General features: G+C 40.0%; 1 pseudogene; it reads left to right on the top strand.

Annotated features, from left to right (window-relative positions):
- Positions 1-14963: 14963 nt before the first annotated feature.
- LOC122681087 lies at positions 14964-15230 on the top strand (annotated as a pseudogene).
- The last annotated feature ends 604 nt before the right edge of the window (positions 15231-15834 follow it).

Genomic DNA, 15834 nt, shown 5'->3' with positions numbered 1-15834 from the left:
CTTGATTTGTAGCAGACCCAAATGGAAAGCAACCTAGATGTCTTTCAGCTGGTGAGTAGTTAAACTGTGGTACACCCATACTGTGGAATACTACTTAACAATAAAAAAGAACAGACCTGATACACGCAACACCTGGAAGAATCTCCTAGAACCATGCTGAGTGAAAAAAGTCAATTCTAAAATGTCACCTGCTATCTGATCCCATGTACAATCATCCCTCAATATCTATAGGGATTGGTTCCAGGACCTTCTCAGACACCAGAATCCAAGGATACTCAAGTCCCTTATACAAAACAACACAGTACTGTCAATTGTATTCATCCAGTGATTCTGCATCCATGAATTCAGCCAGTTGCAGAATGTCAGTCCATGGTTGGTTGAATCCATGAAAGTGGAACCCATAGATGCAGAGAGCCAACAGTATGTAACATTCTTGAAGCGACAAAATCGTAGAAATAGAGAACAGATTAGTGGTTGCCAAAGGTTAAGGAGGTAGTTGAAGGAGAAAGAATGTGGGTATAAAAGCGCATAACAAGGATCCTTGTGATGGGATATTCTCTCTCTTGATGCATCGTTAATATCCTGGTTGTGATACCATACAAGATGTTTTGCCAGATGTTACCACTAGGGGAAACTAGATAAAGAATATGTGGGATCTCTCCATGTTGCTTCTTACAAATGCATGTAAATCTATACTTACCGCAAAATAAAAAGTTTAATCTGAAAAATAATTGATTGAGGTTTCTTTTGTTGTCTGGCATTTAGTCTATCCTTGAGAATGTTCCACGTGTGCTTGAGAAGAATGTGTGTTCTGTTTTTGCTGGATGTTCTACAGATTTGTTAGGTGAACATAATGATAATAGCTGCTTTGAAGTCTTGTTCTGCTAAGTCTAACATCTGGGCCCCCAAAGAGGTTGTGTTATTGACTGCTTTCTTCTCTGTGGGAGTCACACTTTTCTGGGTGTGAGTATGTGTGTATGTGTGTGTTGCATATCTTATACTTTCTGTTGAAGATTGGACATTTTATTGCAACTCAGAATTCTAATCCCACAGGAGGGGTGGTTGTTAATAGTGCTTTTGTGTGTCCTGGATTTGTTTGCTTGGATTAACTCCATGAAATCTATTTCCCTTACATTGTGTGCTGGATGATGTCTCTACTTAGGGTTCTTTTTAATTCTTGCTTTTACTTTTAAGCCTGACTTCCTAGAGGTCACTCTTGGACAACATGTGATTAGTCAGAGGTTGTGCTGAAAGCATCTTAAGCCAGTAAGACACCCATTCTTTGCTGATGGATCTGTGAGTGGTTCAGAGAACACGTTTAAAGTTCAAGCAACTTTCAAGTGGGGTCCACATTTTATGCTCTGTGTTTACACTACCTCACCTCCAACAAGGAAGGAGTAGCTGGCTGGTGTCCTCTCTGGTCTCTCCTTAGGTGCTCACAGCCGTGAGCATGAGCACAGCCACCAGGAATTAAGCAGAGATCTTACAAAGATCCACTCTGGTTGACTCCTTCCTAAATCTCCCTTGTTAAATTTCTGGCTGGTTTATCTGTCTGTTGCTTGCCCCAACCATTACAGAGACCTTAGGTTAGCTGTGCTGTTAGCCTTCTCTAATCATTTGCCACTGATGTCACTGTTGATTTTTACAACCACCCTGGCAAGTGGTTCTGTACTCTTCTCCCATAAAGTCTGTCCCTTTCATTAGTCCTCATGGCCTACCATGTCCTTGTAGGACTACAGAGGTGGTGGTGGTGGGTAGTGGGAGAACAGCTAATATGCCATGAATTTCCATTGTTCATGTCAAGGCTTGGTAGATGTTGTTAAATAAATGTTTCTCAATTTTTGTGTCTAACATAACACATCCAAACTGAATCTCTGACTCCTGTCCTTTCCCACTGTTAGTGGAACCTCCTTCTTTCCAGCTTTTCAGGTCAAAAACCTTGGAATTATTCAAAATGTGGCCAAAATCATGGAGTAGGAAGACCCTGAGATTACCTTGTCCTATGAGCACACCAAAAATACAACTATTTACTCTTTATGAGAATGACCTGAAAAATAGCAGGAAAGACTTTCTATAACTAAAGACACAAAGAAGGAACTACAGTTAGAAGGGAAAGAAGGGGTGGAGATGCAGTACAGTCAAGACCCACCCACCTGGGTAGGTAACCCCAAACAGAAGGATAACCACAATTGGAGGGGTTTCCCCCAAAGAGCAAGGGGTGTGAGGCCAACATCTAGCTCCCTAGTCTGGAGGTCCTGAAGCAGAAAGATGAGCTCCCAGAAGCCTGGATTGGAGACCAGTGGGGCTTGAGTATGGGAAAGCAAGGGCTGTGGGAACCAGAGACTTCATTCAAAATCTTGCACACAAATCCCACACTCTGAGGCCCAAGTCAGAAAGAGTAATATGAGGGTCCTGGGTCAGACCCATTTGCTGATCTTAGAAAGCCTCCTGGAGAGGCAGGAGGCAACTGGGACTCCCCTTGGGGAAAGGGATGCTCATGATGACCATTTTTGAGAGTTTGTTCTACTACAAGGACAGTACTGTTGGCTGGTACCATTTTGGAGTCCTCCCTATAGGGTCCATCCCTCTAAATGATGAAAGGAAGAAACCTATAAGCATGAATACTCTATCCAGAAAGGCTATCATTCAGACTTTATAGTTTTACAAACAAGCAAAGCTAAAAGAGTTCAGCAACACTACACCAGCTTCACAAGAAATATTGAAGGGACTTCTCCAAGTAGAAAAGAAAATACCACAATCAGAAAAAAGGAAAATTACAAAAGAAAAATCTCATTCATAAAGGCAAACATACAGTAAAGGTCAACCAATTATAAATTTAGTAGAAAAGTTACAAGACAAAATCAGTGAAACCACCTATATCCACAATAGGTAGTTAGTTAAGGGATACACACAAAAAATGATGTAAAATATGATGCCAAAAACACTAACTATGGGGAGAGTAAAACTGCAAGATTGTAAGAATGCATTCAAACTGGAAAGAACATAAACTTAAAATAATCACATATACATATGTGTATGTGTATATATACTTATATATACAGTTGTATATGAACAAAAAACCTATAATGGATACACACCAAAAAAACAGAAAAGTTTCCAAAATAACACAGAAGATAATCATCAAATCACAAATGAAGAAAACAAAAGAGGAAGAAAGGAACAAAAACCTTTCAATACAAAAACAACCAAAAAATACTAAACAACATAGCAATAAGAACATTTGTTGTTCAGTCGCTCAGTCGTGTCCGACTCTGTGACCACACGGACTGTAGCATGTCAGGTTTTCCTGCCCTGCACCATCTCCCGGAACTTGCTCAAACTCATGTCCATTGAGTCAGTGATGCCATCCAATCATCTCATCCTCTGTCATTCCCTTCTCCTCCGGCCTCCAATCTTTCCGACCATCAGGGTTTTTTCTAACAAGTCAGCTCTTTGCATCAGGTGGCCAAAGCATTGAAGCCTCAGCTTCAGCATCAGTCCTTCCAATGAATATTCAAGGTTGATCTCCTTTAGGATTGACAGGTTTGATCTCCATGCTATCCAAGGGACTCTCAGGAGTCTTCTCCAACATCACAGTTCAAAAGCATCAATTCTTTGCCGTTCAGCCTTCTTTATGGTTCAACTCTCACATCCATACATGACTACTGGAAAAACCACAGCTTTGACTATACAGACCTTTGTTGGCAAAGTAATGTCTCTGCTTTTTAATACATTGTTTAGGTTGGTCATAATTTTTCTTCCAAGGAGCAAGCGTCTTTTAATTTCAAGGCTGCAGTCTCCATCTACAGTGATTTTGGAGCCCAAGAAAATAAAGTCTGTCACTGTTTCCATTGTTTTTTGAATGCTGAATTTTAAACCAGTTTTTTCACCTCTTTCACTTTCATCAAGAGGCTCTTTAGTGTCTCTTCACTTTCTGCCATAAGGGTGGTATCATCTGCATATCTGAGATTATTGATATAAGAACATACCTATCAATAATTACACTGTAAATGGCTATTGTAAACAGTGCTACAATGAACAATGGGGTGCATATATCCTTTCAGACCACATTTCTCTGGATATATGCCCAAGAGTGGGATTGCAGGATCATATGATAACTCTATTTTTAGTTTTTAAGGAACCTCCATACTGTTCTCCATAGGGGCTGTACCAATTTACATTCCCACCGACAGTGTAGGAGGGCTCCCTTCTCTCCACATCTCCAGCATTTATTATTTTTTGATGGTATCCATTCTGACTGTGAGGTGGTATCTCACTGTAGTTTTGATTTGCATCATTTTCATGTGCCTGTTGGCCGTCTGTATGTCTCCCTTGGAGAAATGTCTGTTTAGGTCTTCTGCCCATTTTTTGTTGGGTTTTTTCTTATGATATTAAACCACATGAGTTGTTTGTAAATTTTGGAGACTAATCCCTTGTCAGTTGCATCATTTTGCAAATATTTTTGAAATGCAAATATTTTTTCCCATTCTGTGCATTGTCTTTTCATATTGTTTATGGTTGACTTTGCTGTGCAAAAGCCTTTAAGTAGGTCCTATTTGTTTATTTTTGTTTTTATTATCATCATTCAGGGAAATGGATTGAAAAAGATATTGCTACAATTTTTGTCAGAGAGAAGCAACCTAAATGTCCACCAACAGAAGAATGGATGAAGGTGTGGTACATAAATACAATGTAATATTACTCAGCCACGAAAAGGAATGAATTTGAGTCAATTCCACTAAGGTGGATGAAACTAGAGCCTGTTATACAGAGTGAAGAAAGTCAGAAAGAGAAAAACAAATATTGTATATAACGCATATATATGGAATCTAGAAAAATGGTACTGATGAACCTATTTGCAGGGCAGGAATAGAGACATAGAAATAGAGAACAGACTTGTGGACACAGCAGGGGAAGGAGAGAGTGGGACAAATTGAGAGAGTAGCATTGAAACATATACATCACCATAGGTAAAACAGATGGTTGATGGGCAGTTGCTATATAACACAAGGAGCTCAACCTCGTACTCTGTGACAACCTAGAGGGTTGGGGTGGGGTCGGGGTTGCAGGGAGGTTTAAGAGGAGGGTACATATGTATACTTATGGCTGACTCATGCCGTAGGGCAGAAACAAACAGCATTGTAAAGCAATTATCCTCCAATTAAAAATACATTTTTTTAAAAAGTCACTTTCCCTGCAGAAATCCTCTAGAGCACAGCAGAACCAGGACAGAAAGTCCTCTCTTCCTGCAATGTCTCTCCAAGTATCCTCCACTGACAAACCTTAACAACTGAAATCAATTGATAAGTAGCCTGTGACCTTCTTGATAGTCTCAGAAAAACTCACTCCCACCTTAGTGCCTTTGCAGTTGTTGTGCCCTCCATCTGGAATCCTTCTTCTCAATCCCCAATCTTTTCTGCATGACTTGCTCCCTTACATCCAACAGGTTTCTGCTCAAATAGCTCTTTATCAGTAGGGCCTTTTCTGACCAACTTCATTAAATAGCATCATGCTCACATCACTCTGCAACTCAGACCTCATCCTTTTCTCCAAAGCAACTATTTACTTGGGTATTTATTATCTATTATCTTTCTCCACCTTCAAGGATGTTAGCTCATCAAGTACAAAGAATTCTATTAATATTTTGTTCCTTTCAGATTTTTCCCTATGAGGATTTTTTTTTTTTTTAGGGGCTTAACCTAGACACAGAAACGCATTTGTATGTGAAACTTCCTGAATTTTCATAAACTGAACCCCCCTAGGTAACCAGCACTCAGATCAAAAAAATAGAACACTACCAAGCACCCTGAAAACTCCCTTTGTGCCCCCTTTAAGGGTAAACATCCTAGATTGAAGAAGCAAAGATTAGTTTTTGTGCTTCATATGAGTGGAATTACACAATATGTATTTTGTGATTGGTCTTTGGTTTCTGTCACTTGACATTTTTATAGAAGATTCATCCATATTTCATTGTTTTACTGTGTAGCTTTCATACTCCTTGATGTGCAACATTCCAGTGTGTGAATATACTACAAGTTGGTTTATGTACTGTCAATGAATCTTTGGGTACTTCCCAGTTTTGGCTGTTATGAATAGAGTCACTGTGTGCTTTCCTATACATGTCTTCTTGTGAGCATATGTCAGAATTTCTGTTGAGTGTTTATCTAGGAGCAGATATACACATATTCAGATTTACCAACCAGCCTCCCCAGCCAATACCACAGGGATATTCTCTTTCATTCATGTCAAATAGCATTCCCTGACATGACATATATGAAGCACTCAGCATTGGGCTGAGTTCAATATGAGGATTCTGGAAACAGGCATTTTCTTTCTTAGACTCCATGCAAAGCACTGTACTTGGTTCAGTGGGATGAGACAAAGACTCAAGGTAAGTATGGTTCAAAGTAAGCCATATGATATGTAAGAAAATTTGTCAATATTGTCACTATAGATCTCACTCTACAATGAGATCTATAGTGACAACAGATCAGTAGAAAAAAAAAATTCTAAGGTTACATTCAAAATGAAAAAACAAGGGAAAAAAACTTCTTATGAAGCTAGAATTGAAAGACTCAAAAATAACAATAATAATGGCAAATCTTTATTGACCATTTCCTCTATGGCTTATTGTGTATATTACCTCATCTAATCTTCAGTGATATAAGGCATGCTACAGTCCATGGAGTCAATGTCAGATACTACTTAATGACTAAACAACAAGAGATAAGGTTCTGTCATACCAAGGCCCACTTCTTTTTTGCTGTTTGACTGCTGACAGCTTCAAAGCTCATAAGAAAACTATGGGCACCCTCCCTTGGCACCTGTGGGATGTCCAAGCCATACATGCCCTGGCCCTTTTATGGGACCTCACCACATCATCCCCTACCCCAACAACCACAGTGAAATGGGAGAGTTGCCCCACCCTACTCTCTCAAAACATTTTCAGACCTGTTTGGGACCCTGCCCTGCCTCCCCAGAAAGCCTCATTATGTCTATAATAAATCATTTCAAACACTTGTGGTGCACAGATAGATCAGTCTCAGATATACAAATCAAAGCTGGTGAAGGGCACAATGCTGCCCACCATGAGAAAACAAGAAGACACACTCCCACTTAATAGATGAGGAAAGTGAGCTTAGAAGTTACTCATCATTAATTCATTCAACAGCATGTGTTCAGTGCACAAAGTAGGAAACAACATGGACTAACTTCCAGCCCTTGGTAGAGTGAAGGAAGTAGTTTACTGAAAAATAAATGTAAATTACTTTTAAATATATGAAAATATCACTAGTGTCCCTTTAGCTAAATACATACTAATTAAAACAGGGAAGCTATTTTGAACTTAAACTGAATAAGATGTAACACTGTAACTACACACTCACCATTGTGAGTGGTGTAGGGTAATACCACTGGAGGGCTACCTGGTAGGTCTATCAACTTTTTAAATGTAGCCCCACTCTCCCTCCCTCGGTAACCCTACTTTCAGGAGTTTATACATACAGACATAGCTAAAAAGGGGCAGGGCTTGACACTTCCTTCTTTCCTTAAGTGTATTTTATTTCTGTATAGGTCTTTGTATAAAATTAGAAAATACAGAGTATTAGGGAGGAAAAAAAAACAACCCACAACCCCAGCATCCATGAATAAGATTAAGCTCACATATCTGCTGCTTCCTTCCTCCTGGCAGAGCAATGCTGCCTCCTGGTGGATTTACTTTATTAAGTACATTCATTATTTTACAATTTTGAATTTTTAAAATGCACTTAATTTTTTAAACTAGGTAATGAACTCACATTGTTAAATATTTTAAGTTCTAAATGGTATAGAGTAGAAACTCTCCTATCCATTTCTGTTTCCCTTGAAGCAACTGAACTGGCATATACGAAGTGAAAAGTGAAGTCGCTCAGTCGTGTCCGACTCTTTGCAAACCCATGGACTGTAGCCTACCAGGCTCCTCCGTCCATGGGATTTTCCAGGCAAGAGTACAGGAGTGGGTAGCCATTTCCTTCTCTAGAGGATCTTCCCAACCCAGGGATCGAACCCGAGTCTCCCGCATTGTCGGCGGACGCTTTACCATCTGAGCTACCACGGAAGTCCGGTATATATAGATATAGACATACAGATATAGATAGGGGCTCCTCTGGTGCTTCAGATGGTAAAGAATTTGCCTGCAATAGAGGAGACCTGGGTTCGATCCCTGGGTCGAGAAGATCCCCTGGAGAAGGGAATGGCAACCCACTCCTGTATTCTTGCCTGGAGAATTCCATGGACAGAGGAGCCTGGCAGGCTACAGTCCATGGGGTCACAAAGAGTTAGACACAAATGAGGAACTAACAATTTCATACAGATACACGTAAAGATCTAGTATATATATTATGCATATATAGCATATGCATGTATATAAAAAGGAATACTATTCAGACATAGAAAAGCAATTTTTGCCATTTGCAACAAAATGAATGGATTTGGAGGTCACTATGCTAAGTGAAATAAATCAGATAAAGACAAATACTGTATGATATCATTTGTGTGTGGAATCTAAAAAAATCCAACAAACTAGTAAACGTAACAAAAAGAAACAGACTCACTCTCTCACAGAGAGCAAACTCATGGTTACCAACACAGAGAGGAAAGAGGGGAGGGCAATAAAGGGGTAACAAATTAAGAGGTACATAAGACTGTCCGTTTTCATTCCAATCCCAAAGAAGGGCAATACCAAAGAATGTTCAAACTACTGTACAATTGCACATATTTCACATGCTAGCAAAGTAATGTGCAAAATTCTTCAACCTAGTCTTCAACAGTATATGAACAGAGAACTTCCAAATGTACAAGCTGGATTTACAAAAGGCAGAGGAACCAGAGACCAAATTGCCAACATTCACTGGATCATAGAAAAAGTGAGACAATTCCAGAGAAACATCTACTTCTGCTTCATTGACTACACTAAAGCTTTTGACTGTGTGGATTACAAAAAACTGTGGAAAATTCTTAAAGAGATGGGAATAGCAGACCACCTTACCTGTCTCCTGAGAAACCTGTATGGAGGACAAGCAAGTTAGAATCAGACATGGGACAATGGACTGGTTAATATTGGGCAAGTAATACATCAAGGCTATATTGTCATCCTGCTTATTTAACTTCTATGCAGAGTATATCATGTGAAATGACAGGCTGGATGAACCATAAGCTGGACCCAAGATTCCTGGGAGAAATATCAACAACCTCAGATATGCAGATGGCACCACCCTAATGGCAGAAAGTAAAGAGGAACTAAAGAGCCTCCTGACAAGAATGAAAGAGTAGAGTGAAAAAGCTGGCTTTGAAATTCACCATGCAAAAAACAAAGATCATGGCATCCAGTCCCTTCACTTCATAGCAAATAGATGGGGAGAAAATGGAAACAGTGGCAGATTTTCTTGGGCTCCAAAATCACTTCGGATGGTGACTGCAGTCATAAAATTAAAATATGCTTGCTATTTGGAAGAAAAGCTACGACAAACCTAGACAGCGTATTAAAAAGCAGACATCATTTTGCCAACAAAGGTACATATAGTCAAAGCTATGGTTTCTCCAGTAGTCATGTATGGATGTGAGAGTTGGACCATAAAGAAGGCTGAGTGCCAAAGAATTGATGTTCGAACTGTGGTGCTGGAGAAGACTCTTAAGAGTCCCTTGGACAGCAAGGAGATCAAACCAGTCAGTCCTAAAGGAAGTCAACCCTGAATATTCATTGGAAGGACTGATGCTGAAGCTGATACTCCAATATTTTGGCCACCTGATGTGAAGAGCCAACTCATTGGAAAAGACCCTGATGCTGGGAAGGATTGAGGGCAGGAGGGGAAGGGGGTGAGAGAGGATGAGATGGTTGGATGACATCACCAACTCAATGGACATGAGTTTGAGCAAACTCCAGGAGATAGTGAGGGAAGGGAAGCCTGGAGTGCTACAGTTTATGGGGTCACAAAGAGTTGGACATGACTTAGTGACTGAACAACAACTACAACAACAAATATCTCAATTTTAAAAAAAGAACATGAAAACTAAAAACAAAAAGGAGCCATATATCCCCTGCTGGGTCTAGTTTTGAGGTAACAGATAAACAGGCCCCTGGACTAGGCAGATGGTGCTTGTTAAGTGGAGTAAAATTGGAGCTTTGTTCTCACCCAGACATTCCAAGGACAAAGCTAGTGGCAGAAGCTGAGCTCTGCTAAAATGGAGATAAGATGACCACTCCTGAGGTCAAGGGAAACTTCCCTGTCTGCACATGAAGAAGGCTCCTTGGGGGTCAGACAGGGAAGAAGGGCTAACCTGGTGGCTCAGTGGTAAAGAATACACCTGCCAATGCAGGAGACACAAGTCAATCCCAGATCCAGGAAGATCCCACATGCCACAGAGCAACTGAGCCTGTGCACTGCAACTATTGAGCCTGTGCTCTAGAGTCTAGGAACCACACCTCTCAGCCCACGCACCCTAGAGCCTGTGCTCTGCAACAAGAGAAACCACCACAATGAGAAGCCTGTGCACTGCAACTAGAGAGTAGTCCCTGCTCTGCTCACTGAAACTAGAGAAAAGTCTGGCAACAATGAAGACCCAGGACAGCCAAAAATTTTTTTAAAAAAGAAAGAAATACCAGGACAAGTAGAGGAAGGATCAAGGAGGGAGAGACAATGGGAAGAAAAAAAAAAAGCTTAAAAAAGTGGGGGAGAGGGAGGGAGCAACACCTCCCATAATAAGTGTAGACATGTACCCACAAGCCTCTGTGGTGGAATCCATCTTAGAAAAATGTTGCATAGGCATCTGGGGGAGGGTCCAAGGACTAGTTAAGAGTGAAGAAAGAAACAATTGGCCAAATGTAAACAAAGACACTGAAGGACTGTCCTATATGAGTGACTTCAATCACCTCTTTGTGTGGTTCACAACAAAATGTGGAAAATTCTTCGAGATGGGAATACCAGACCACCTTACCTGTCTCTTGAGAAACCTGTATGCAGGTCAAGAATCAACAGTTAGAACCAGACATGGAACAACAGACTGGTTCCAAATAGGGAAAGGAGTACGTCAAGGCTGTATTGTCATCCTGCTTATTTAACATCTATGCAGAGTACATCATGCGAAATGCCAGGCTGGATGAACCACAAGCTGGAATCAAGACTGCTGGGAGAAATATCAATAACCTCAGATATGCAGATGCCACCCCCCTTATGGCAGAAAGTGAAAAGGAACTAAACAGCCTCTTGATAAAGATGAAAGAGGAAAGTGAAAAAGCCAGCTTAAAACTCAACATTCAAAAAATGAAGATCATGGCATCTGATCCTATCACTTAATGGCAAATATATAGGGAAACAATGGAAACAGTGACAGATTTTATTTTCTTGGGCTCCAAAATCACTGCAGATGGTGACTGCAGCCATGAAATTAAAGATGCTCCTTGGAAGAAAAGCTATGACAAACCTAGACAGTGTATTAAGGAGCAGAGACATTACTTTGCCAGCAAAGGTCTGTATAGTCAAAGCTGTGGTTTTGCCAGTAGTCATGTATGGATGTGAGAGGTGAACCATAAAGGCTGAGCACCAAAGAATTGATGCTTTTGAACTGTGATGTTGGAGAAGACTCTTGAGAGTCCCTTGGATAGCAAGATCAAACCAGTTAATCCTAAAGGAAATCAACCCTAAATATTCATTGGAAGGACTGATGCTGAAGCTGAAGCTCCAATATTTTGGCCACCTGATGTGAAGAGCTGACTCATTAGAAAAGACCCTGATGCTGGGAAAGATTGAAGGCAGAAGGGGACAACAAAGGACGAGATGGTTAAATGGCATCGCTGACTCAATGAACATGAGTTTGAGCAAGCTCCAGGAGATGAAGCTGGCATGCTGCAGTCCATGGGGTTACAGAGTTGGACATGACTGATCGACTGAACAACAAATCACCTCTAATCTGTGTCCTGCCTCAGTAGAGGGTGCCCATACTCTTTCTCTTTAGCTGTGTATTTCTGGCTTGCTTCAGTTTTGGGTTTTTTTTTGCAGTATTTTTTTAACGCCATATAGCATATGTGAATTTTTAAAAAAAATTTTACAGTGCTGTCGGTTTCTGCCATACAATGCAAATCAGTCATAATTATACATACAACCCTCCCCTCCTCTCCCCCCATCCCATCCCTCCAGGTCATCACAGAGCACCAGAATGGGCTCCCTGTTCTACACAGCAACTTCTCACTAGCTATCCATCTTACACCTGATAGTATATATACTGATGCTACTTTCTCAATTTGTCCCCCTTTTCCTCCCCCACCGCATCCCCAAGTCCATTCTCTACATCTGCATCTCCATCCCTTCCTTGCAAATAGCTTCATCAATATTTTTCTAGATTCCATATGTGTTAATACATTTTTCTGACTTACTTCACTCTGTATACATGCTCTAGATTCGTCCACCTGTATTAAATAGTTTCTCTGTTGTGCTCTCCCACATCTCACACTGTCTCAAATAATAAACTTTGCACCTGTTTTCAGTTTCTGCCTCCTTGAAACATTCTTTCAAAAGGGTAAGAGGGGAACTTTCCTTCTAACCTCTAGCCCCTGGTGGTCTAGTATCTAGGATTCCTGGTTTTCATCCAGGCTGCGTGCCTGTGTGCCAAGTCATTTCAGTCATGTCCGATTCTTTGCAACCCTATGGACTGTAGCCCACCAGGCTCCTCTGTCCATGGGATTCTCTAAGCAACAATACTGGAGTGGGTTGCCATGCCCTCCTCCAGGGGATTGAACCCACATCTCTTTATGTCTCCTGCATTGGCAGATGGGTTCTTTACCACTAGTGCCACCTGGGAAGCCCCTTCATCCAGGCTACCCATGTTCAATTCCTGAGCAGGAAAGTAAGATCCCTCTTAAGGGCTGCTCACTGCTGTCTCTCTGAGATCAATTTCTTTTACTTAGCAGAATATACTCAAAGTTCATCCAAGTAGTAGCAGTATCAATATTTCATTCCTTTTATGGCTGAATAATATTCCATTGAATGTACAGCCCACAATTTACCTATCAATTAATCCACTGATGGACAGCTGGGCTGTTCCCACCTTCTGCCTGTTATGAATTCTACTACAAACATTCGTATACAAGCTTCTGTGTAGACATATATTTTCATTTCTCTTGGATACATACTTAAGAGAATAATTGTATGGTAATTGTTTATCTTTTTGAGGAACCACCAAATCATTTTACATAGTCGCTGAAACATTTTACATTCTTACCAGTAATGCAGTATTTCTCCAGATCCTTGCCAGCTTTTTTCCCCCATTAAAGTCATCCTAGTGGGTTAAAGTGGTATCTCATTGTGGGTTTGATTTCGAATTTAATGACCAATGATGAAGTTTTTCATGTGTTGTCCATTTGTATGTCTTCTTTGAAGAAATGTGTATTCCTTTGTTGACTTTTTAATTGGGCTGTTTATCTATAGTTGAATTTTGAAAGTTCTTTACATACAATTAGTAGTATGGATTTTAAACACAAATCAGATATATGCTTTGCAATTATTTTCTTCCATTCTGTAAGTTACATTTTCACATTCTTGATAATGTCCTTAGATGCAATTTCTAAATCTGATGAAATCCTTTTTTTTTCCCCCTTGAGCTTTTAGTGTCAAATATAAGAATGCAGCCCAAGGTCATCAAGACTTGTTTTCTTCTGGCAATTTTGTTTTAGTTCTTATAGACTGCTGATCCATTTTGAGTTAATGAGTGATATATGAAGCAAGGCAGGTGACCAACTTCATTCTTTTCTAAGTGGTTTTCCAATTGTCTTAGCACCACTTGTCAAACAGACTATCCTTTTCCCAGTGAAAGGTGTTGACACTTTCGTGGTCAAATATGCAATGGCTTATTTCTGGGTTCTCAATTCTATTCCATTGGTCTGTATCTATCCTTATGCCAGTACCATAGTTTTGATGACTCCAGCTTTGTAGTTAAGTTTTGAAATTAAGGAGTTATCAAGATTGTTCTTGCTATTCAGTGTCCCTTGCAGCTTCACAGAATTTGAGGATGAGCTTCTTCATTTCTGCAAAAAGATATCTTGGAATTTTGTTACAGATGGCATCTAATCTATATTTCTTTGGGAAACACAGCCATTTTAATACTGTCTTACAATTCATGAACATGGTAGGTATTTCCATTTTTTCAGGATGTTCTTAATTTTCAGCATACAAATCTTTCACAACCTTGGTTAAATTGATTCCTAATTATTCTCCTGGATGCTGTTATAAATGGACTTTACCTTTTTTCAGATTATAGATAGTATATATAAATACAATTTATGTGCAATCTCATAACCTGCAATTTTGCTGAATTAAATTATCACATCTAGGAGCTTTCTTATGGATTTTGTGATTTTCCACATATAGAATCTATACAATCTTCCTTTCCAATTTGGCTTTTTCTTAATTACTCTGGCTAGAGTTTCCAGTATAATTTTAAATAGCAGTGGTTGAAGTGGGGATACTTATTTCTGATCTTAAGGGTAAAGTTTTCAACCTTTCATTATGTTAGCTGTGGGTGTTTGTTTTTTTTTCATTAAAAAAAACAACAAAAAACCTCTATCATGTTTATAAATTTCCCTCCTATTCCTAATGTCATGTGTTAGAATTTTATCCAGTATCTTCTACATATGACCCCAGGAGAAAGTTATATCAAAACTGTTCCTCTTCCAATAGGATTCCATTTTTATTACTTGCTTCATACTTTTTTTATTTTGGCTGTGATGGGTTTTCTTGGCAGTGCACAGGCTTCTCTTGTGGCATGCAGGCTCTAGAGCATGCAGGCTCAATAGTTGAGGCACCTGGGCTTAGCTGCTCCAAGGCCTATGGGATTTTAGTTCTCCAACCAGGAATTGTCCCCTGCCTTGGAAGGTGGATTCTTAGCCACTGGATCAGGGAAGTCTCAGGATTTGCTTCGTAGTTTATTGTAGAAAAATGATAAAGCACTGCTCAACCACCACAGACACTGACATTGTTAACAGTGTAGGGGAAGCTTGCACCAACTTGAAAGCTGAATACAACCAGTGGTTCAGTCGCTGGTTTGCCAGTAAGTTCCTCGACGGGGACGGCTCCAGGGACCCATGCACTGGCCTCTTCAAGTGCTACCAGCAGTATGTTTAGAAAGCAATGAAGGAGGAGATTCCTATTGAAAGACTGGAGTTCTTGGGCTATGGCAAAGAAAAACCTGAAAGTGCGTCTTGATCTTGACAGTAACTTTGGAAACGGACTCCTCAAATCAGGAAATTGAGGACTCTCAGTCATATCAAAGACATGAAGATAGCCATCAATTTGACAAATTTAGAAAGGAGAAGTTTCCTTTCACTTCTTGCTTTTTTCTTACTTGTAAAAGATGATGAACCATCACTCTTTGCTTCTCGCTAGCTCTGGCAACTCAGTAGGAATTTCGTGTGCTAAATAATGGAATTATTTGGGATTATGGTTGCAATACTTGGTCTGGGATCAGTTTTAGATATATCTTGTATGTAAATACCATTAAGTTTGTCAGGATGACCAAGGATTCCTGACCTTTTGAGTTATGCTTCAAAGGACATTACATTACATACACCAAACTAGGGTTATTGTCCGTAGAAGCAACTGGTTAGGATCTCTCTTTTCTCTCAGGGAGTGAATGCTCTGGAAAGGATTCCCAGCCTAACAGTTTCAAGCAATGCTTGAGAGTAGCTTTGTTTTTAAATAGTAAATTGTTAACATTGCTGGTGGACTGCGTTAGCCAAGAGGAAGACAGCTTTTAACAGTTCCCTTTGTTAACAAGAGGTGTCAGATCTCACATTTAAGATGAGAAAAC

The sequence above is a fragment of the Cervus elaphus genome, chromosome 23 (genome assembly GCF_910594005.1).
Source record: "Cervus elaphus chromosome 23, mCerEla1.1, whole genome shotgun sequence".
Taxonomy (NCBI): domain Eukaryota; kingdom Metazoa; phylum Chordata; class Mammalia; order Artiodactyla; family Cervidae; genus Cervus; species Cervus elaphus.
Note: the sequence above shows the minus strand (reverse complement) of the source record. Positions and strands in the feature narration are given on the sequence as shown.